Source organism: Puntigrus tetrazona, chromosome 9 (genome assembly GCF_018831695.1).
Source record: "Puntigrus tetrazona isolate hp1 chromosome 9, ASM1883169v1, whole genome shotgun sequence".
Classification (NCBI taxonomy): domain Eukaryota; kingdom Metazoa; phylum Chordata; class Actinopteri; order Cypriniformes; family Cyprinidae; genus Puntigrus; species Puntigrus tetrazona.
Genome location: NC_056707.1, coordinates 21,284,152 through 21,307,072, shown reverse-complemented (window position 1 = coordinate 21,307,072; position 22,921 = coordinate 21,284,152). Strand labels below are relative to the sequence as shown.

Here is a 22,921-nt window from a genome sequence, read left to right as displayed (position 1 = left end):
TTCAAATAGACAAGAAATAATAAAATAAAAAATAAAAAATGTACATGCTGTATAGTGCATATGCACATGTTATATATTAAATATAATTTTTTTTCTGTACTTTATTGAAAATACTAAATTTTTTGTGTAATACTAAATTTCTTTTCTCAGGATTAAAGGATTAAATATATTTAACTACAATGACATTTTCACAATACAAATTCTTTTATCTAAGCCAAATACAATTTTCTGTTTCTTCCTTATAATGTTCGGGTGAAATGACCCAGACATGCTAGTATAAAGGCTGCACACATGGAGTCCATGTTTGGGTCTCTGTCCAGTAATCCTCGTGACACTGTCTCAGTAATCTCTGTGGGCAGCTGCATGCTCTAATCCCTGCAGATAAACTTCCTCTAACTTCCTCTGCCTCTTGGGCCATTTGGTTCTCCTCCATTCCTTAGCACTTTCTCAACAATCTATTGTATGCAGAGAAAGAGAAACTGTAAGTGGAAATCCCTGATGTTAATCACTTTCTTTCAGTGTTGTGAATCTATTTCTCTAACTCCCTGCTATTACTTAAGCTTGAGCTTTGCTCTACTTTGCGGTTAAAATGAGGCCAGTGAGAAAAAAAAAAGACAGAGAAGCTGCAGTGGTTTTGGTGACCTGTATTCGCAGGCAGGGTTTCCAGATATGTTGCGTGATTTGTGTCCAGGGGTTTGGAGGAAGTAAACAGCCTATGATGCTCTGTTCATATCACAGACACATCTGTTCATTTAGCGGTCAACTAATCAACCAGCCAGGGTCCTCTACTTTCGTCCAGTGTCATCTCCAACGCTAAATTTTCAAACCAAGCATACCATTTGTCTACAATAGAAATTTAATTGATTAAATTGTCTTTAATCAAGACAATATATAATTTAGTACTAGAAAGTAATGAATTGTTTAATAATGAAATAAACTCTGTGTCCTTTCATATATAATAAGGAGGCCATAAATGCAGTAATCTTGAATCAGACCACAGATCAAAGCAGCAGCCCAAGAACTATAAAATGTTATCAATGTGACTGATCAGTGGAACACAGGGACTTCGTGAAAGTGGCCTTTTGAAATTTATGAAGCAGTTCAAGCAGTGTGACAAGTGCAAACATTTCTCAGACTTTTTCTGAAGGTCTTTCTGGAAATGCATTTAATACACAGTGTAAAAATAAAGAGTGCTTTGATCCCAATACTGAATTTCCACAAAAAGCACTCCAGTACAGAGAAAACAGACTGGATTGGACAATATGAAGCAGGTCAAAAGCCTTTGTAACTTGGGTAAACACTTGATTGTTCTACGATACGGTCGACCATGATGAAATTGTCTAAATGTGTATCAAAATTCAAGTTTTGCTTACTCATTAAGCCAAGCGGCAGAGCAAATGCAAATTTTGTGGCAAGTTGTGACAGACTGAGAGGTTTTAAAATAGCGAGAACATTCATTGCAAATGCATTATATTAGTATGCAGAATGTGGAAGCTGAATGTGATGTTGGCAGAGCTTTGACTGATTAGCTCGTTCATTTCATTGCATTCTTGAACATTTCGTACCCTCAAATCATTCAACACATCCACATACCATTAACCTGTCTCTATTTCTCTTCGTCTTCCACTCCAGAGATATAACTCCTAAAGGTCAGGTGATTATTGTATTAAAACAAATGCGATATGATGGGTGTCAAGCTGTGGTCATGTCAGATGGATGCCTGAGGGCAAAGGTGAGACCGCCGGCTGAGCAAACTCTTGTTTTCACGTTAGAGAGTCAGTGAAACATACACCCACCCCGAGCTGCTCTCCTCCTCAGCTTTAAGATGGAGAGCTGCGCACTCAAGCATGACATGTGCAATCAATGGTGAGATTCTGTCAGACAACAGGAAGTTAATCAGGTGCTCACAGGTTAATCCAGTCAAGCAAACGGTAATAAAGGGAGACACCGGATGCAAAATTAAAAACATCAAAAGAGAAAAGAGCACAGGTTCATTTTTCTTAAAGGTGGTCTTTATCGGTTTTTGCAAATAGACTCCATAATATCTCAGTACCCGCAATATCTTTCTACGCAGAGTAACGAGGGTGTATTTATTAAGTGAAGGCGCTTCACGTTGTGACACAACACGACAGAATTGGTGCTTCCAGTCTAGACAGCTTTGCTGAATATAATGGGGGTGATCTAGTTCTGTTGCACTGCACTCACAGAATGCACGAGGGAAATACTCATCCCAAAAAAAAAAGAAAAAAGGATCTTAGGGAACCACGAGAGGTTATTTACCCTCTTTTTAGAGATGATAATATCCAAATAGATGCATGTCTGTGGTTCAACAGTGAATCAGGAATCAGCACTAAACACATGTCTGAAGTATAATGGTTTGTGGCCCTTGGCATGGAGTTTGAATGTGTGACCTTTGTGTGGGCAGGTGCTGATGAATATACTGCAGGCAATATTTAAGAGCCACAGAAGGTAAATGTTAATGCTTTGGCACCCTTAGTTTCTATAACAGTTTGGGCTTAATTACCAGCTTTACCCAGATATTGAGTTCTATGCCAGGTTGTGGGAGTGTAATAAAAATAGCAACAGTAACTAAAAATCACTGTTCATCTAGAGACCACAGACAGTGAGAGAGAGAGAGAGAAGACAGAAAATAGACACTGAAGGAGAAAACGATGAATGTGAGACATCTACACATAAAAAGTTAATCCTGTCCTGGGAAATCACACTTGTCCCCGTTACATTAGTATAACAAAAAATACATATCAGAAATGCTTTGTTTTTGTAGGGCATTTTATTATTCATTTAATCCTATTTAAATAAAATGAATCCGTATGTAATTGTGTGACTGGATCCCTTTTTTTTTTTTTTTTTTCAATTATTTAAAAAAAAAAAAAAAAAAAAAAACTAATATATTAACAATAGTAATAAGCTTGTGTTTTATTCATTATTCAATCCTACTAAATATTAAAGTCTTCCAAAGTATGGATCACTGGAACTTTATATATATATATATATATAAAACCCTATAAGCATTAGCAATAGTATGCTTTGATCAGTAATCAATGCTAATATCCATATCTAATCAAAAAACCAAAACTGCAATATGTATATATGACCACAAAACAACAGACAGACTGAGATCTGGTTTATGATTTTTAACATACGTCTTAAATGCATAAATAGCAGTGTTTCCATTACCCTTAAAATTGCGCAAATTAAAAATGCTCATTGATAATACGCTTAATTGAAACAGTGTCAATTTCATAAAAACTCCTATGTATCACAAATAAGTTTTTACAGATCGTATGAGGTGATTTGTCAGGCAATTCGGGAAAGGAATAATTCACAAAACTTCAATTGAAATACGTTTGCCGCATTTACAGGTCACATAGTGTATGTAAAAAGTCATACGATCATTCTTCAATGTGCTATAACCTACAAAAACACTTAACACGTGGTGGCTCTCGAGTAAAAGGCATTCCCTGCTATTAAAGGAACACTGCACTTTTTTTAAAAATCCATTCAGCCGGTGAAATATCTCCATATTTGAACATTTTAACTGGTCAAAAAAAAAATCCTTTATGGTTAAACCCACCACTCCAAATGATTGTATATTAAACATCAAAAATATATATATGAATAAATATATATTTTTGCTTTCAGTGTGACCAGGCACATTTTTAGCTTTTCACACTGTGCCTAATTAGGACACTGTGTAAATGCTAGAAAGCGCATCAGAAAAGTAAGAAGTGACTTCAAAGCTCTCCCAGGAATCGTAAAGATGGAGAGACGCTCATGTCGCACCCGGTCAGCCGTACCCATTTCAAGCGTACGGCCCATTACGAAACCCACAGCTGAAATCCCACAGATGGAAAGGCCGCGGACGTGTTTCTGCAGCCTAATTCCGCGCTAATGCCTTTCACTGGAAGCTCTTAGCAGAAACACAGAAAAAGAAAATGAATGTGAAAGTTTTCCGCTCCGAGTGCGTCTGTCACGCGCAGGGAGGGCTTGGCACGCACATGCGTAACATCTGGACAGGAAGCGGTCTGTTAATGGAGGGTCGGCAGCTTACAACAGTGTCAGGTGAGGACTGCAGAGTCTCAATTGCTGAGCTCTTCACAGATGTCCTCAATGCGCCTTTGACCAGGGCCCGTGGATACTATACAGCCATTTGTGCCGCTATAAGAACAAAATTGTTGCTTCGATAAGATCGTGAGCTCAGCGGACATATGTCGGCTTGCGTTTGACCTTGTGGCGCGGACAAAAATACACTCCGCCCTTAAAAGCTGACAGAACAGACATAGAGACGGTAGTTAAGTAAAGCATTGGTTGTGTTGATGGGGGTCTTTCACAATGCTGAAGCGTGTGGAAATACAAGAGGTAAATCTGCTTACAAAGAGGTCCGGTATCATTGCACCTGCTCCGCCGGTTACACAAAGCCTGTTTCTGATGAGTGACCTCTCGGGTTCAGCACACCAAAAATTAACTATGAGGAAAGGAACATTTCCTTTCACATTACCCGTCTCTGCTTCCCAGCGGTAACTCAATAAAGAAGAACATTCATAATTCACCTCTTTTATTGGATGTTTCTACTCAAAAAAAACTGTTACTGATGCTTTTTAAAAAGTTAAATATAAAAGTGCATTTTAGATTTAAGTTGGTGCCGGTATTTTCAACTTCCCTACTCGGGAACTGAGCAGGAGCAGTGTGAAAATGTGTAATTCGCCAAACTTATTAGATTTTTCCCTCTCCAAGTGCTGTAATGAAAGATGGTGTTATGAAAGAGCAGCAGAACCTAGATTTTTTTTCCCCCCGACACAAATGTGTCAGTAGCACTTAGAAACTAACTATCACTGAAGGAACATTTTGACCTGTGCTTTGTTACAATAATAAAAAGCAGGGAAATTTGTAATTTGCTGCATATATTGGCCTGGGTGAAAAGCTGTCAAACTTTCAGTAGTCAATTCTAATACGGCAAGATTCCAAAGAAACGTTCTGGACGAGAAATAATGAAAACAGCATATCAAACAAAACAAATATCGGAATTTAAAATAAGAATTTATTCTTGTGATGGCCTGTCGCACGTGCATGAGCGTGCACACACACACACACACACACACACACACACACACACACACACAGCGTTTTAAGAATATAAATATATAAACAACTATAAATAAAGCTGACGGAACTTGACTGTATTTACCGATCATTATTAAGAGATCCATGGCAGACAGAGAGAGAAAGGATGGCACTGAAGAAAAGATGGAAAAATAGACTGAAAGAGACAGAAATAAAAAATAGGGGCTGTGAGACTTAGATCAGCAGAGGTTGCATATTGCAAACAAGAAAGACAGAATTAGAAAAAGAGAAAATAGTGTACAGGCCTGTACTAGTCCACACGGCTGCTCCCAGATCTACATTACATTCAAAATTTGGGGTCAGTAAGATTTTAATTTTACTTTTTAAATGAAATCATTATTTTATTCAGAAAGAATGCATTAAACGGAAACTTATTAACGGTTTTCAGCATTGATAAGAAATCTTTGTTCATGCGACACTGAAAACTAGAGCAACGATTGCTGAAAATAACTGCTTTTCAAACTACGTTAATGCATTCATTACTTAAATGTTTTGGTTAACTATTCATTAATAATGAGCTGAATGTACGGCTCAACGGCTTACTTATGAAGACAATCACTAGTTTAGTTCCTGAATCAATCAGCTGAAACTGTAATGATTTAAAATCCCATTAAAAAATACAAGTAACTAGTAATACCTAAATGAATCAATGTTTTTAAACTAATAATTAAATAAGCATGGTGTCTATTAGCACAAAAACTGTTATACATACATACTAAATTAAATGAAAAATGTAAATCATGAAAATTAGAACCAGTGGGGGAGGAGAAAAAAAAAAAAAAAAAAAAAAAAAAAAAAAAAAAAAAAAAACAACAACAAACTTCAAAATGTATTTCTTCAAAAACTGCAAACTGGTTCTCCATTTTCGATAGTATGGCTGGATGCGAGTCGAAAGGCTGAAGTACACAGAAGGTCTTCGGGCGCCATGCTGCCAACTCAGTGACACAGCTCATGCGCCTCTTACAAAAACCCTCACACGCGCCATTTCCATGTAATCTCACCTTCTCACTGCAGACTTGTAAAAACTCACTCAACTGTGACTCCATCGTGGACCAAAGCATGCATTTCGTGGCTCTGTCACGCACTCGGGCACAAGCTGCATGATGGTAAAGCGATGTAATTGTGTTTTTCTCCGTTTCTGTGACTAAGCATAGACGCATCGGGCTGTCTGAAAACCTGTCTGGTGCGTTTGACTAATTTGGAATTCGTTCTCCCGCTTTAGCTGGCATGTCTGAGAAAAACAACAACATTTGCAGCTGATTCACGCAATAAAATCTAAAGGAGAGAGAGCAAAGGGTGCTATTGGTTTGGAGGTACACGTCCTGTCATTTGGCATGCGCGTATTTCACTTTCTGAGAGGAATGCTCATAAATAGTCCAGACTTGAGCAAAACCTTGTCTTGGTTTCGCTGACACATCCAAGACAAACAACAACATTTGTGGGTACTTTCTCAGCGGGCAAACTGAATAGGAAAGTGTGACATTCGTGACATTTGCAACAGAGCAAGGTTAGACTCAACACCAGCAGACCGTCTCTCCAAACCAGAGGAGGTAGGAATGCGATCAGCATGTTCAAAAGAAAAAAGTACAAATAAAATTCATGAGACAACACAGGAGATTTGAATGATTTCATTTCATGACCTTGACTTGAGGACAACATTCGGTTTAGAGTCCTCTGAAGTTAAGGGGATGTTCTAGATTACGTATGAACTCTGTCAACTATCATAGAAAATTATTTTGATTCAACCCTTAGTTTGTGAAAGAAAAAAAAAAAAGATGTTCTCAAGAGAAGCCTAGTAACTTCTACATTATGTGCATGAGGAAATCTGAAAACCATGCAATATGTGTGCCTTGAAATAAATGCTTACATGCATCAAATCAACTGCACTACCGTATCGAAACCATTAAAAGGCTGATTTAGAAACTTAATGCCACGTATGCTGTCGATAAAGGGTGTTGCTTTAAAACTACAACGCACAGTATTCAGAAAACCTATGGTAGAATACAGATTTGAGGTAAAAAAAAAAAAGAAGTGAAGTGAAGTGAAAATGAATTGAAATGATGTGTTGAAAGCTGTATTTTAAACAGATGTATTTTTCCTTTCAGACCAAGCCTCATGTCCAGTTTCTATACAGACCTCACCATGGGCCAGCTCTCCACACAGTAGCTGCATTCACAAACCCACACAGAACCCAGTTCAATTCTAGGAGTTACTGCTCGACTGTACACAGAATGACCATGCTGACCCCTGACAGAGTGAACTAGCCTACAACAACCATATATTACCATTACACACACAGGTTGTTGTTTTTTTTAAATAAATACTGACTGATCACCAAATCAACAATTTCTGAAGGATAATGTTACACTGAAGACACCAAATACTCGGTATTTCTTCACTAGAATAAACTGCATTTTAAAATATCTTTATACAGTTATACATTTATACATATATGATCAAATGTATTTTAACATACAAGCACAAGGAAGTAAAAACCTGCGAAAATATATGCGGAGTGTGCGTGTCTTTATACATAATACATATTCAAAGAACACACATTGTACACATTATTTAAATAAAAATGAATGCAAATAATCATGATTTATATTTTGACAGCAGTAAATAATTCTGTTAAATATACGCATGTGTGTGCTTTTATTTTGGATGCGATTAATCATTAGCGCTAATAGCTTACACTTCATATATGTGTGTACGATGTATGTGATTTATGGGAATAAAAAAAAAAACTCTTTAGATGTTGCACTGCATCTGTTTTAATTCAAGACCGCATCCTGTATAAACTGCCCTGCGGACCATCGCCAATCTAGATGTGGATCAAGATGCTGTAATCCCTTGAAACCAGATTCCCCATCCAGCACCAGCGCAACAAAACAACCACACCTCAGACCTCGAAACCAGAGCGCAGCGATACAAACATTTCCACCCTTCAAGTCCCCACGGCATTCGCATGTGCGCTGCAGCAGCATGCAAACAGTCAGAGTGTACCATTACAGAGAGCCTCTGAGAGCGTGCGTGCCCTTGCAATCGCGGTCACGTCTGCCAAAACGTGTAACGGTATACGTGTCCGATGAGTTGTGTTTCATAGGCTGGGCATCACCTTGACGACAGCATCCGTCGATCGCTTATAAATGTCAATATAGCTGAGCTATTTAGAGCAGAAGGTGATGATGACGAAAATGCAACGGTATACGAGGCAGCTGAGAAGAAACGCTTGTAGTTGAAAGCCGTGCGGTGTTATAGAGGTTATATCTTCATTTGCTGAGCCAAACGGCAGAGCTTGCAAAGCAGCAAAAAGAGAATATGAATAAATAAATATGATTTTAGACCACTGTCATGATATGTGCACGAGAATCAACTGCTGGGTCATTAACACAGGTTCTCTTTATCAAAAAATTTGTTTTGCAATATCGCAGTTGACTGACAGATGAAGAGTATGCTGGACAATGCTTTTTTTATAGGCCAAATTCAAAAATGAGTTAGCATTTCAGCACAAGGAAGAATAGTTTCTGTACTGTAAAGAATGCAATGTCAATTAGCACTACATTACTACATTTTTTTTACATAACCATGCGTTTAATGTCTTCACATTTCATCGGTCTGTAGTCTTTTTATTCAGCTTACATAGCAATAATTGGATGCCTTTGTCTATATTAGAGATTTCCTGGCATGTAATATCTTATTACTTCTATGGATCTGTTTTGGACTACATGAGAGCACACTCAGGCTTTGAGCATGAATGAAATATAAATTTTACATTTATTCACTGCGTAAAAACATCTTAAAAAAAAAAAAAAAAAAAGAAAAAGTAAACATTCACATGATTTACAGAAAATATGTTGCACTATAAAGAAATTCTGCAGAATTTACAGTTAAATCCTGTGTATGTATAATATACAGACGTGGACAAAATTGTTGGTACCCTTTGGTCAATGAAAGAAAAAGTCACAATGGTCACAGAAATAACTGTTATCTGACAAAAGTAATAATAAATAAAAATTCTATAAATGTTAACCAATGAAAGTCAGACATTGTTTTTCAACCATGCTTCAACAGAATTATTTAAAAAAATAAACTCACGAAACAGGCATGGACAAAATTGATGGTACCCCTAGAAAACACTGAAAATAATGTGACCAAAGGGACATGTTAATTCAAGGTGTGTCCACTAATTAGCATCACAGGTGTCTACAACCTTGTAATCAGCCATTGGGCCTATATATATGGCTCCAGGTAATCACTGTGTTGTTTGGTGATATGGTGTGTACCACACTCGACATGGACCAGAGGAAGCAAAGGAAAGAGTTGTCTCAAGAGATCAGAAAGAAAATTATAGACAAGCATGTTAAAGGTAAAGGCTATAAGACCATCTCCAAGCAACTAGATGTTCCTGTGACTACAGTTGCACATATTATTCAGAAGTTTAAGATCCATGGGACTGTAGCCAACCTCCTGGACGTGGCCGCAGGAGGAAAATTGATGACAAATCTAAGAGACGGATAATCCGAATGGTAACAAAAGAGCCTAGAAAGACTTCTAAAGAGATTCAAGGTGAACTTCATGCTCAAGGAACATCAGTGTCAGATCGCACCATCCGTCGTTGTTTGAGCCAAAGTGGACTACATGGGAGACGACCAAGGAGGACACCATTGTTGAAAAACGAATCATAAAAAAGCAAGACTGGAATATGCCAAACTACATGTTGACAAGCAACAAAGCTTCTGGGAGAATGTCCTGTGGACAGATGAGACAAAAATCGAAGTTTTTGCCAAGGCACATCAGCTGTATGTTCACAGACGAAAAAAATGAAGCATATCAAGAAAAGAACACTGTCCCTACTGTGAAACATGGAGGAGGCTCTGTTATGTTCTGGGGCTGCTTTGCTGCGTCTGGCACAGGGTGTCTTGAATCTGTGCAGGGTACAATGAAATCTCAAGACTATCAAGGAATTCTAGAGAGAAATGTACTAGCCAGTGTCAGAAAGCTTGGTCTCAGTCGCAGGTCATGGGTCTTGCAACAGGACAATGACCCAAAACACACCGCTAAAAACACCCAAGAATGGCTAAGAGGAAAAAATTGGACTATTGTAAAGTGGCCTTCTATGAGCCCTGACCTCAATCCTATTGAGCATCTTTGGAAGGAGCTGAAACATGCAGTCTGGAAAAGGCACCCTTCAAACCGGACACAACTGGAGCAGTTTGCTCATGAGGAGTGGGCCAAAATACCTGCTGAGAGGTGCAGAAGTCTCATTGACAGTTACAGGAAGCGTTTGATTGCAGTGATTGCCTCAAAAGGTTGCGCAACAAAATATTAAGTTAGGGGTACCATCATTTTTGTCCAGGTCTGTTTCGTGAGTTTATTTTTTTAAATAATTCTGTTGAAGCATGGTTGAAAAACAATGTCTGACTTTCATTGGTTAACATTTATAGAATTTTTATTTATTATTACTTTTGTCAGATAACAGTTATTTCTGTGACCATTGTGACTTTTTCTTTCATTGACCAAAGGGTACCAACAATTTTGTCCACGTCTGTGTGTGTATATATATATATATATATATATATATACATACATATACACGTTTTATATGAAATACCACCAAATGCAGGTGATGATGAGAAAGTCACATGACGAACCTAAACTCATCGTGAGCAGCTTTTAAATATGAGCATATAGAGAAGCTGATCAGTGTCATTCACACCAACACTAAACACCATCATGGTGAATATACAACAAACACTAACTTAATAACATTAGACATAACATACAACCCTAATCAAAATAAATGATGAGAAAAACTTATAAGAAGAAACAGTGTTTTGAAAAGAAAACAATTTAAGCAAAATTTGAAATGCCGTGCATGGAATTCTGGAAAAGTCATGTTTTTACAGGAATTTACCATTAACCATTTAACAGGTTTTTACTATAGCATTTACACAGTTTTTTTCTGTTGAAATCCCGATTTTTTTTTTTTATAGTGTCAGGCAGGGATTATTTCTCAGTTTTTGACTGTAAATTACACAATGATTTGTCCCATTTACTTCTAAAAACTTTTCAAATTAACTGCATTTTAAAATGTATAGTTAGATGATTACTGGTTTATGCTGTAGTGTATTTACAAGAATGTACAGCTATTATTACACAGTTTTTACAGTGTACTTTATTTATGATCACTACAACGCGCTCATCTCTTCTTGTCAACAGTTCAATTGTCATCGAAAATCAATGAATCCAAGTTGCTTTGCTCTTAGTCAGTAAAAACACCCATAAGATTTAATTATGAAAAAAAAAATTATTAAATGAAGTCTGTAGGTTTAGTTTGTGCTGAATTAGTCCTAGAAATTTTTGTCAAAGTATAGAATGTTTGAGGCCCTTGAAAGCACTCTATTGCAAAAAGTAAATAACAGATATGCTAATAGCTTACGCGTGTTTGTTTGGTCACAGATCAGAGCGTAGTAGTGTGGCTGCTCTGCCAAAGAGCCTGATACAGGTCAAGGTCATTGTATTTAGCCCAGAAGCTCACAGGCTGCTTAGACAGGAGAAGAACGTGATGCTGTTACTGATGAATAAGAGCCACATGCTCTATGAGCAAGAAAAACGAGAAAAGACTCTACCTGACAGTTCATCGCCTGACAGAACCGGGCTGTCAGCTCTCTCACCGAGCCAAAGGAGGAGAAAAATGTCTCCTTTTGCCCTTCAGCTTGAAGAAAACCCACCCTATCTGAAAGCATGCAAGGAGACGGTTCCTCGCATTAATGGCACTTCCTGTCACTGGGGTTGGAGAAAGATGCATAAGCACACCTGCATGCACCATCACAAATTCAAAACATACAAAACAAGAAACGTCATGAAAATTAAGCCAAGAGGTAAAAGTCAAGGAAAGTAATATTATTAAATATCTGTATATTTGTCTGCCTTCATTTATTGCTGCCAGTGGAGAAAGTGTCACCAGCTTTTCTCTCTTTCTACATTCTATTTTTCCATATCGATATGATTTATTAGCCAATCATTCAAGTCTGTTATCAGTTTCATTCATACCGAATCACAAATTGGTCAGTATGATTCATTAGATGATTTGAAATCAGTCAGATTTCTGTGATCGTCTTTTCTAGTAATCATAAATCAATTAGAATGGTAACACGAAAAGTGTAAGTGCTGTTTGTGTCGGTGCACTAGTAAGACACCATGCCTGACAGATTCTTTTGCTGGAGGTGGAAATTTGCTTGGTCAGACTGAGCGCTAAACAACTCTGGCAGCGGAAAGCTTTTAGACGGCACCAGTGTTTTTTGGGTGAGAAAGAGATCAGGAGAAGCACACTGGTTTTCTGAAGGAGTAAAGGTTTTCAGTCTAACCTTGCTGCAGGACATCCTAATGAACCCGGCTTGACTATACGTGCCGTAAACCGAGACGACAGATGAATTATTAAAAAGGGTCCAAAGACAGGACAAGGTGGACATTTTATCAATATACTTAAGTTGCAGCAATGTAAAGAGTCCAGAGGCGGGCGAGCAATATTTAATCAAAAAAAAAAGTCATGTTAAGTGATATTATGTCAGTGCAGATTGGGCTGAGTTTGTAGCTATGATAAATAAAAACTGTGAAAAAAAACTAAGAAAACCAAGTAAGGCAAAAAGGGAGCAAAATGGAAACGGGGGGGCAAATTTGATCCCCTTGTGTTTATTACACAATTGCAAAATTAATCAATAAATAAATAAATTCTTTCTCTGATATCATATAACACGCAGCCAAATCCCCTCAACTTTGTTTTCCCAATATTTTACTAGGGGGTCAGGAATAGGGCATTTAATTATGGGATGAGTCATAGTGCAATATCATTCATATTTGTGTACTGAAAAAGCAACTGGATTAGCGGTCATAACCGATTTACAATCATACAACACAGAGGGAGAGGAAGAAAGGGGCAGAGAGTATTTTCAATATCATAACAGCGCACGAAAAAAGGCTATGTTTGTCCATACAGCTGCTGTGTATTCAGGATTTGGGATTTACCCGCATAATTATCTCAGAGTTAGTAATCCATCGCTGACCAATCATCTGAGAGATGGGGCTTACAAAGGCCGGCTGTTACCCTACTTGTGTGGCCCTTTATGCTATAATTTGTACCTACTATGCAATCAGATTACTCTTAATCTAAATGACTTGCGTCCTCGCTGGACAGATAATCTTTAAGCTTCATGTTCCAAGAATGAGTGAACATGGGACTCCACGTAAAATAAGCACGGCCGACAATAAATTAAACAACTCAAAATGCATAATTCATGCTTTACTTGCATTCATAAAATATCTTACAGTGGTAAAATCCCTCTAGGAGAACGATGATGCCTGATGAAACATTTTATAAATTTTTTAAAGCAGCACAAATCCAAAGAGGAGAAAAAAGGAATCGGTACGGTCCCTTCTTTTCAGCAGAAATGTATAAATGAATAATATCTCACGCTAAGATGTAATCAGGAAGAACTCTCAGGAAGGATGGTGAAGTAGGCTCAATTGCTATGGTTTCCCTTTTAGGAGACGATTCATGAAAGATTAACCAGTAGCTTCTTACATCACATCCACTAACACCTGACAGTGAGAGAGAAGTGGTCCGGTGAGGTGCAGCAGGGTCGGTTCAGAAGCTAAAGCGGATGATCATATTAAGGGCTTTCTCTGCAGGTAATAATCAAGAAGGCCTGCAATACCTGGGGAAACTATGCTGTAGCACTAGCAAATCATGGCAGTAGCTTTTTTTCTTTAACCGAGATCAACAGAATGACAGATAGAAAAACAGATACAGTAGATATAACAACCGACAGAATGACAGTCAGAACAACAGAAAGACGGGATGACAAATAAAAAGAATAATAGACGAACAGGCAGATAGATATACAGAGCAAAAGACAAAAATGACAAAGACAGAGAGAGAGACAGAGACAGAGACAGAGAGAGATACAGAGAGAGAGAGAGAGAGAGACAGAGACAGAGAGAGATACAGAGAGAGAGAGAGAGAGAGACAGAGACAGAGACAGAGAGCCAGCAAACAGAATGAAAGACAGACGGGTGAAACTGCAAGATAGACGGACATAAAAAAAAACAGAATAACACAAAGAGACAAACAGAACATCTGACAGACAGGCAAACTGAAAGACAGACAAAGACAGACAGAATGACAGAAAAACAGACAGACAGCATTGCAGATAGACAGACAAGCAGACAAAACTACAGAAAAACAGAAAGAATGATAGAAAGACAGGCAGAGAGACAACATGTTAGACAGACAGACAGACAGACAGACAGACAAGAAAAAAAGAAAAAGGAAAGAAAGAAGCAAGCCACAGTAATATGAATAGAGCCGGTGTGTGATGATTGGCTGGTGGCACCAGATGAACACGCACATTCACAAATCCTTCAGTAGTGATCTTGCTCAGTGACAGTGCAGGCAGCAGACGAGCAAAATAAAGACATATCTCAGGCGCTGGTCAGTCATCTGCTATAATTAAATTATGAGCTGCTCGCAAAAAAAAAAAAAAAAAAAAACAAAGAGTATACATATATATATTTTTTAAAAGACGTTTAGCAGATAAAATGCCTTTTGCCGCCTTATAGTGCAGTTACAACATCTGCCAGCAGAGGCTAACTGGGTCATGCCAACCCCCAAACTTTGACCCCCTTGATAGAATTGCATTAATTCTGCCTCCAGTGTGTGTATAAAGCTGCACTGAATGCTCTCTATTCAAACAGAACGGGTCATGGACCCATGCAGCAGTTCTTCTCCTTCAGTAGCTTCAAGAGATATTCTGCGTAAGGTCTTCTGCTTTGTGTGTTGGTTTCAGGCGCTGTGGGTGTGAGTTACCTCTCTCACACTCTGGTGTCAATGTTGAAAGGATTAGAGGAGCCCTAATGTTTCCCATCTGTCACTGAGCCAAACCGTCCCTCGGCTCATCTGATCCGCAAGCTGCTTCCTTCCTCAAAATCACATTTAACAAATGACTCCTCGCTCTCTGATTAAAGTCTAGATCCTGTTTTAATCCACAGTCCACATATTATAAATCTCATACATTCCACGTTGATATCTACTGAACTTTTAGTTGTGTTATCTTTTTTTTTTTCCTTTTTTTACACTTTCTGTGCCACATACGCATATACCACCTGTGCAGACCTATAAAAAGACCCAGCAGCTCTTCCAAAAACTACGCAGGCAGCATTTTAAGGCATCGTGGGTACACGCGTAACATGATTTTTGCTGCCTTGTAAGATATCTTCATTTAGATTTCTTCTAAGACAGCATGTGGCTAAGACCCTAGGTTTTTCGTGATGTGGAAAACGTAGACAAAATCTCAGAATCCATTTTTAAAAATTAACACTATAACAGGGAAGGTGACAGAAATCAAATGAAAATCAAATGCAAAGCAAACTAAATTGCAATATGAAGTAGATTATGTGATTATTAAAGCAAAAAAAGACAGAAATCGAATATGAAGTCTGCATCTACTGCACATACTCATCGTGTTTTCAGCATCCGCATCAATACATAGCTACTCTGAACATTCAGTTTTATTACCAGTACAATTTTATTTGATAAAACTATTGTTATATATATAGTATAAACACAGAAACTCAACTGTCTAAACAAAAAAGAAAGAAGTTAGGTTTAACTTGAAATTGCAACGGAAATGCATTACTATTGTATAGCTGACCTTTCAAATATAATTAAATTTAAGAAACGTTATTAAATTAAACTTCTACTGCTTTAATTAAATGTTTTAAATATTTTTTATAGGTTGTATGCCTTTAATTAATGTTTGATTGTCATTGATAATGCATTTTTATTAAATAAAGCCCTAAGTGTTTTTTACACAGAAGGCGATCCTATAATGTATTAAAAGTTTGAAACAAGATTTTAAAGAGACGCATAAAAATGTTGATCTTGATCTATTGAATTTATTCATTAACATGATATTGTAGCTCAGGGTTGGGGAACGTTGATCTTGAAGTGTCCCTGCAGAGCTTTGCTCCAAACCTAATCAAGCACACCTGAACCAGCTAATCAAGGTCTTCAGGATGCAGTTTTTCAAAGTGGTCATCCAGGATCAATGTTGCCCACCCCTGTTGTACTACAAATATAAAATGTAAACAAAACATACACCACCATATACAAAAAAAGGGTTATTGCAGTGTTGCGATAGTAGAAGCGTTATGGGACCTTAGGGGAACCTTCATTACAATAACCATTTTTTTTCTTAATGTGAAGAAAGAACATTTTACAAAAGCTAAAAATCTAATATTCTGACCCTTTTTTCCACTTTAAAGAGTCTTCTGTGCGATGGTGATGTCAAACGGATGACTATATAAAACCAATAAAGGACCTTTACTTTAAAGAGTGTAGGCAGCAAGGTCTGGTGCTGGATTCTCTCTGATTGAGTTACATGCATGCCATTATCTGGGATTAGGTACATGGTGAAATTCCAACATGAGCTACACTCATGACTTAAATCATTAATGCACGTTGAAATATAAATAGAGAAGAGGGGCTTTTATCAGATTTTCGCAGGGTTACATTCAACCTGAGGCGATGCTAAATAAACCACTACAGTCTGGGCAGCTGTTACGGTTCAGTTCCTCTCTTAGGTCCATTACTCAGACCTGGATTGTAGCAGTGGGAGGAAGTTCCATCCCACTAACCACAGCTGATTGACAGGAAATCTAAAAGAACCTAGAAGTCTATGTGAGGACAGACACCTCGTGCCAGTAACCAATCAAAAGGAGATCAGCGAAAGCCCAGTTGAGCCAAGAGTTTTAAAAGCCAGTGGCTGTGAGCAAACTGATTAGAGTTGAACTGAATTAGCGGATGCAGACTCAGCACTTACCTGAGCTGCTTTGTTAAACGTTAGAACAGAAAGAATGGAAATTTAATTTCAAACTGTGCTACCAGGTTGAAATGAATTTATACAGATATCCGAGGGGCAGTGGATACCGCGTGTAGGGACCCTTGTGAATCAGAACACAGCCAAACAGCAGGACTCAGCATTTGTCACCTATTATGAAGCTCAAAGCCACTTCTGGCCACTCTGTCCTCGCTTCCAGACTAGGACTGTAGGAGCTACTGATGTAAGCTATTTTGACATCAGGGTTGCATCCTAGATATTTGGCAAATACGAAAAGATGATGACTTCATAAGCACTGACATCATTAGCACCGACTTCAACAGTTTAAGCGCTTGCATGAATGAATTCAGTCACTGTCAGTCAAAGAGGTATGACTAAAAGTGTTAATTGATTTCTGAGTGCGCCACAGTAAGAAAACTGCGCCTCATTTTGCTGATGCAGAGTAACAGTTTTAGGTCTGTTGCTGAAAAGAATCTAATTGGATGCCACAGAGGGATTGTTTGAAATTGCTGACTCCTTTACCTTTAGATTTGAACTATTATTTTAAGTTTTTCTTTTTTTAGTGATAGAGAGGGAACAATGGGAACAAAATTCAGGCACAAAAAGCATCACAGTTCACCATAAATCATAAATCTCACTACGAAACTTGCACTGTTTTATTTAAATTGATTATCTTGACTGAAACGACTGATATCACGAACCCCACACTCTTATTAAAAATAAAAATTAAAAAAATAAATAAATAAAAAAAAAATCAATCAACAATTTGAAGGGAGAGACTGAAGTGTGTTCATGCACTGAAAAGCCAACTTAAAATTTGAGAACAACCAGCATCAGCAGATTTGAGTTCTCAACCTTAGTTATACAAACGTAAAACAAGAAGAAGTTGGGAAAAAAAAAAAAAAAAAAAAAATGAAGCTGGTCTCAAATTTTAAGCTGGCTCTTTTTTTTCCTGTTTTTTGAACGGTGCATGAATACTTTTCAATCCCTCCCTAAATACCTGGCTTTTTCATTTTCCCCAAGCCAATCAGTGTCCTCACATAAAATCCCTCCTGCATTTTTTTTCTCCGATATCCTGGTTTTGTGTCACATGCATACATCTGCCATGCAAAATCTGTCACTGAAATCTGTCATTAAAATCTGTCATGCTAATTCACATGCATGTTGTGCAGCATTTCATAATGCAAAAGATCCTGTAATGGTTTGTCTCTCTTTGGGATAAGTAAAGTCTCGGTCCCTGCGTGGCTCTCTCCTGGAACCCATCGCGTCCATCCTTTATCATCAGCGCGTGGTGTGATTTCTCACAGCTACATTACAAATATAAATGCACGTGACAAACTGGGGCTTTAACAAGTAGGAACTGGCCAACTTAGCATCAGCTTGATGGGATCCCTACAGTAGCTCAGAATTGGACTCTTGAATGCAAGAACCAAATAATAAAAGATATCCATTAATCTCCTTTGATTCGTTATTAAAAGATATCTGCAAAGATCTGCAAAGGAGCAGAAGACAAGGCAGGGCTGGGTCACAGCCAATGAAACATTCAGAGAGCAACTGATTTTTACAGCACAACAGTGATAACCAATAATTATTATTTTGATTATGTTTGTCTTTTTTTTTTTTTGTGCTGGGCAACAATTAATCGCATCCAATATTAAAGCACACAGACAGACACGTAATATAAATTATATTAATATAAATATATACACATGTAAATATTTGTTGTCTAATATGTATAACAAACATTGAAATTAATCGATGCCCAGCACTATTATTATTTTTATGATTAATATTAATATTATTTATTATTGTCATCATCACTAACATAAACATTTACCCTCTTTTTTTTTCTTCAGGAACCAAACCATAAGGCTCGGTGAAAAGCAATTTAATAGATCAGTTCTTTTGCTTAAACATCTAAAAGTTACGGGTACTTTTAAGATGGTCTTGAAAGGTTTAGAAAGTTACTGTTAAAACAAATTCCCCTCTGGAGAAAACAATCAAGGCATTTACTTCCAGGACCATATTGTGGCAGTCTTCCCAATTATTTGATAAGTCTCTCAAAATATTCCCAGTCCTGTCAGAAAAAAAAAAAAAAAAAAAAAAACACACACCAGTAAGAGTGATTCATTACGCCCTTCCAAAAAAAGGAATATTTCCCCTCTCCCTCTTTCACCTTCCATCTTCATCCCTTTCTGCTAATTACGAGAACTAGCTGACCTTCCCAATATCCTACTTTCCCAGCTACGTTATCATTCGTTAAACTCCGCAGAGACGCAGGAGATGTGGAGGCAATTTATTTCTGCCCCATTCCATACCCAACCAGGAGCAGCAGCAGCCCCCTCCCGGGCTTTTCCGTCAGTAAAAATAAATGTAAGGTCAAAGGAGCTACGCACACAGTGACGAAGGTATGCACACATGCGTGTGAGTATATTGACAGTAATATACATGCTAATTCAGGTCACGTCAGACATCATGTCACAATTGCATGTCACTCCACAGCAGTCGTGACCTTAACAGCAAATGAGTTTTTATATAATTTAGCTGGTAACAGACTCTCAGTAGTATCGCGCTACGATGACAAATGACTATTAGACCAAGCGAAACGTATGTTAATAGACATTACCGGGGTGTGATGAGATGATGGCGTACAAAGTGTGACAGTAAAAATGTCTCAGCTTCATGGAGTAACATCAAACAATAGAGTCAGATCAAGAACTTGAGGCTATATTTCAATAACGAAGAACAAAATAATACCACAAAAATGCACTATAAAGCTATGTAAACAGCAGATTAATGGTTTGAGTGCATAATAGGTTGATCTAAATAATTTTACTAACATATGAAGTCGTAACTAGCTCGCTTGTGCAGAACGACGGTCTGCCTTTTTGGCTCGTGGATCACTTTCACGCATGACGGTGAGCTCCATAAATCACGGCAGACAGAATGGGACTAATTACCAGTCACCTATACAGGCATCTCACAGCTGCAGGGGGGGGGACAAGCCATACCACAAAAGCAGCCTTTACGGCGGCATGGCGGCGAGGCTTTTGTGCAACACACGGAAAAGATACCCAAGCACAATTGAGTCAGTGTGTGGAGAAAAAACAAAGCGAAAAAACAAATGAGGCAAACAATAACATTCATATGGAGTATGAAACTAATTACCGAGAATGGCCCATGCGAGTCGTTTACGGTAAATAATGCGCAATGTATTGTCTGCAACCACTGCGGAAACTATCAGAGAAAGCATATTTTTTCTGGAATTGTACGTTCTGCAACTCGGCTTCCAGTGATCATGACAACATGCTTATTTGGACTAGAAGTCATTAATTTACAGGACATTTACAGGCTGTTCTGTTGACAAAATATAATGCGTTTCGGAGAAAAAAAAATGGGATAGTATAATTTTTTTTTTTTTTTCTCATGTTTTTGAATGAAGTCTCAACAAGACTGCATTTATTTGCTCAAAAGTAGCAACAGTAATACTGTGAAATTTTATTGCATTTTAAAAGAACTGCTTTCTCTTAATAAATATTTTAAAATGTCTTCAGTGTCATTCTAATATGCTAATTTGCTTTTGAAGAATTTATTTTTTATTATATATTATATATAATTTATGAGTATATATATATATATATATATATATATATATATATATATATATATATATATATATATATATATATATATATATATATATATATATATATATATATATATATATATATATATATATATATATATATATATGTATATATGTGTATATGTGAAAATATATGACACACTTTTTTTTATTTAATAATAACAATATATATATTTATCATCAATTATGCCTAATAAAACCCAGAGCATGATCAATTAATAGGGCTAAATTTGCTTTCAGTTGGATACCCCTCCCCCGATTTTTAAAACTCATCTTATCTTCGCAAAAATCACACAAATGACCCATTTTGGATTCAAAACAGCAAAGTTTTCTAAAAGGTGACGAGTTTGCTTCCCTGCTGCAGACACATATCACACTAAAGACGGCACACGCTGTTCCCTTCTCACCAAGAAGCTCGATTCCTGCTGTAAACCTGCGAGTTACGTATTAAAAAAATCTCATGCCACCGCCAAAACTCCAGGGTATCAACCTGCCTTTCAAATAAATGACAGCATATAAAGTAACGTCGCATTTATTAAACCGACCAAATGACAGACCGGAGGAGCATTCGTGAAAACCGTTTTCCCCCAATTTCACGTGGTGCAGAATTGACACACTTCACCTTTAAGGAAACCTATGACGCTGCTGAGACATCCTTACTGACCTTGAATAACCCCAAACTGCTCTGACCTTTCATTTGAAGACGGCGTTGAAATTGGCAAGATGTTCTTGTTAACCTTGCATCAGCATCAGTGGAGGCGAGCGGGGTTAAATACTGTACAGATATTACAAGTGTTTTCTCTCTGCATCGTACATCGGGGCTTCCGCATGACGAGATGCAGCATGACGTTGATTGAACTTTTATGAGTGTGATTAACACAGATATTAAACAGCGGCGAAGAGATGATGTAACGATGCTGCTCGGGAAAGGAACTCGTGGATAGTGCACTCCACAATTATTGAGCAATCACCAACTTTTACATTTCTGAAGGAGACGGCAGGTATAATAAGAGCCCTGTGAACATTTGAGAGCTCTGGCTCTGAGCTTAAGTCGATTTAGACATCTCTTCACTTTCAAAAAACTGCATATCAGAGGTCCACAATACAATATTTCTGACTTCTTAAATGTTCTAGAAACTCTTTCGAGAAGAATGGATGCGTGGGAATAATGAAATGGAGAGGGGAGGAAGCAAGGAAAGAAGTTGAGAAAAAAAAAAAAAAAAAAAAAAAAAAAAAAAAAAGCATGCGCACTGTGCCTGCAAACACGTACTTATTGTACATTCATCTTCAGGACGCCTGGAACAAAAGGTGGGCTCATATGTGTTTATGAAAAAAAACATTTCCCAAGGTGCTACAAATGTGTTTTGCTTTTCAAGGCATGACGCAACACCGCTGAACAAATTAGCCCTGATGAGGAAAGGACTTAAGTGCTCTATTAATTACGTACAGGTAGACCACACTTCAGGGAGAATATGTGAGAAGCCACACCTTCTGCCTTATGTTCGCGTTACACAGAGCGAAGGAGGAAGAAAGACCCCACACGGAAAACCGCATAAAAAGGTCACATTTCCAAAGCCTCTGGCTGCATTAAAGTAAGCAAATGCTGTTGACCTGATGCGCGCAATCTTATTCGGCTTTTCATTTTGTATTTCAATTTAGACCTTTACGCGTTGCACGTTCGAGCGAATAAATGAACAAAGGTTGTCTGAACACACAAAGACCAGAGCTTAAAGTCAGTATAAAGACCTTTAGGTTGCATATATTACGAGGCCTGCTGTAGTATTACAAATATGAGAGGATTATTTAGTCCAAGGACAAATGCAAAAACATGACATCAAACTGTGCAAGATGCTCAATCCCGTATTACTGGCGTACATGCACTTCCGTTTCACTACCCTTATTTATCTCCTCCGTTTTGCCCACATTTTCATCAATATAGATAAAAACAGCTACAATCGATATCCAGGGATGAGGATGCCTGATGTCGAACACCACAGAACTAATGGATGTATACTAACAAAATGTTATATACCTAAAAAGTATGTATTAATAACATTTTTAACTATGTTAGCAATGTTTGTTTGTTTTTTGAGGAATAAAAGAAGCCAAGTCTAAACAGATGCAAGATCCCGGATCATTGAAACCAGTTTATTGAGCCAACCAGGTGAACCGAATCCCTTTGATTCGTGTACGAATCATTCGATCACATTGGACTTATCAACCGGCGATTATT

General features: G+C 37.7%; 1 protein-coding gene across 1 annotated transcript in view; it reads right to left on the bottom strand.

Moving 5' to 3' along the window:
* Positions 1–22,921, bottom strand: part of znf385b (zinc finger protein 385B) — a 110,345-nt gene that overhangs the window by 86,659 nt on the left and 765 nt on the right. The gene's annotated exons all lie outside the window — the stretch shown is intronic.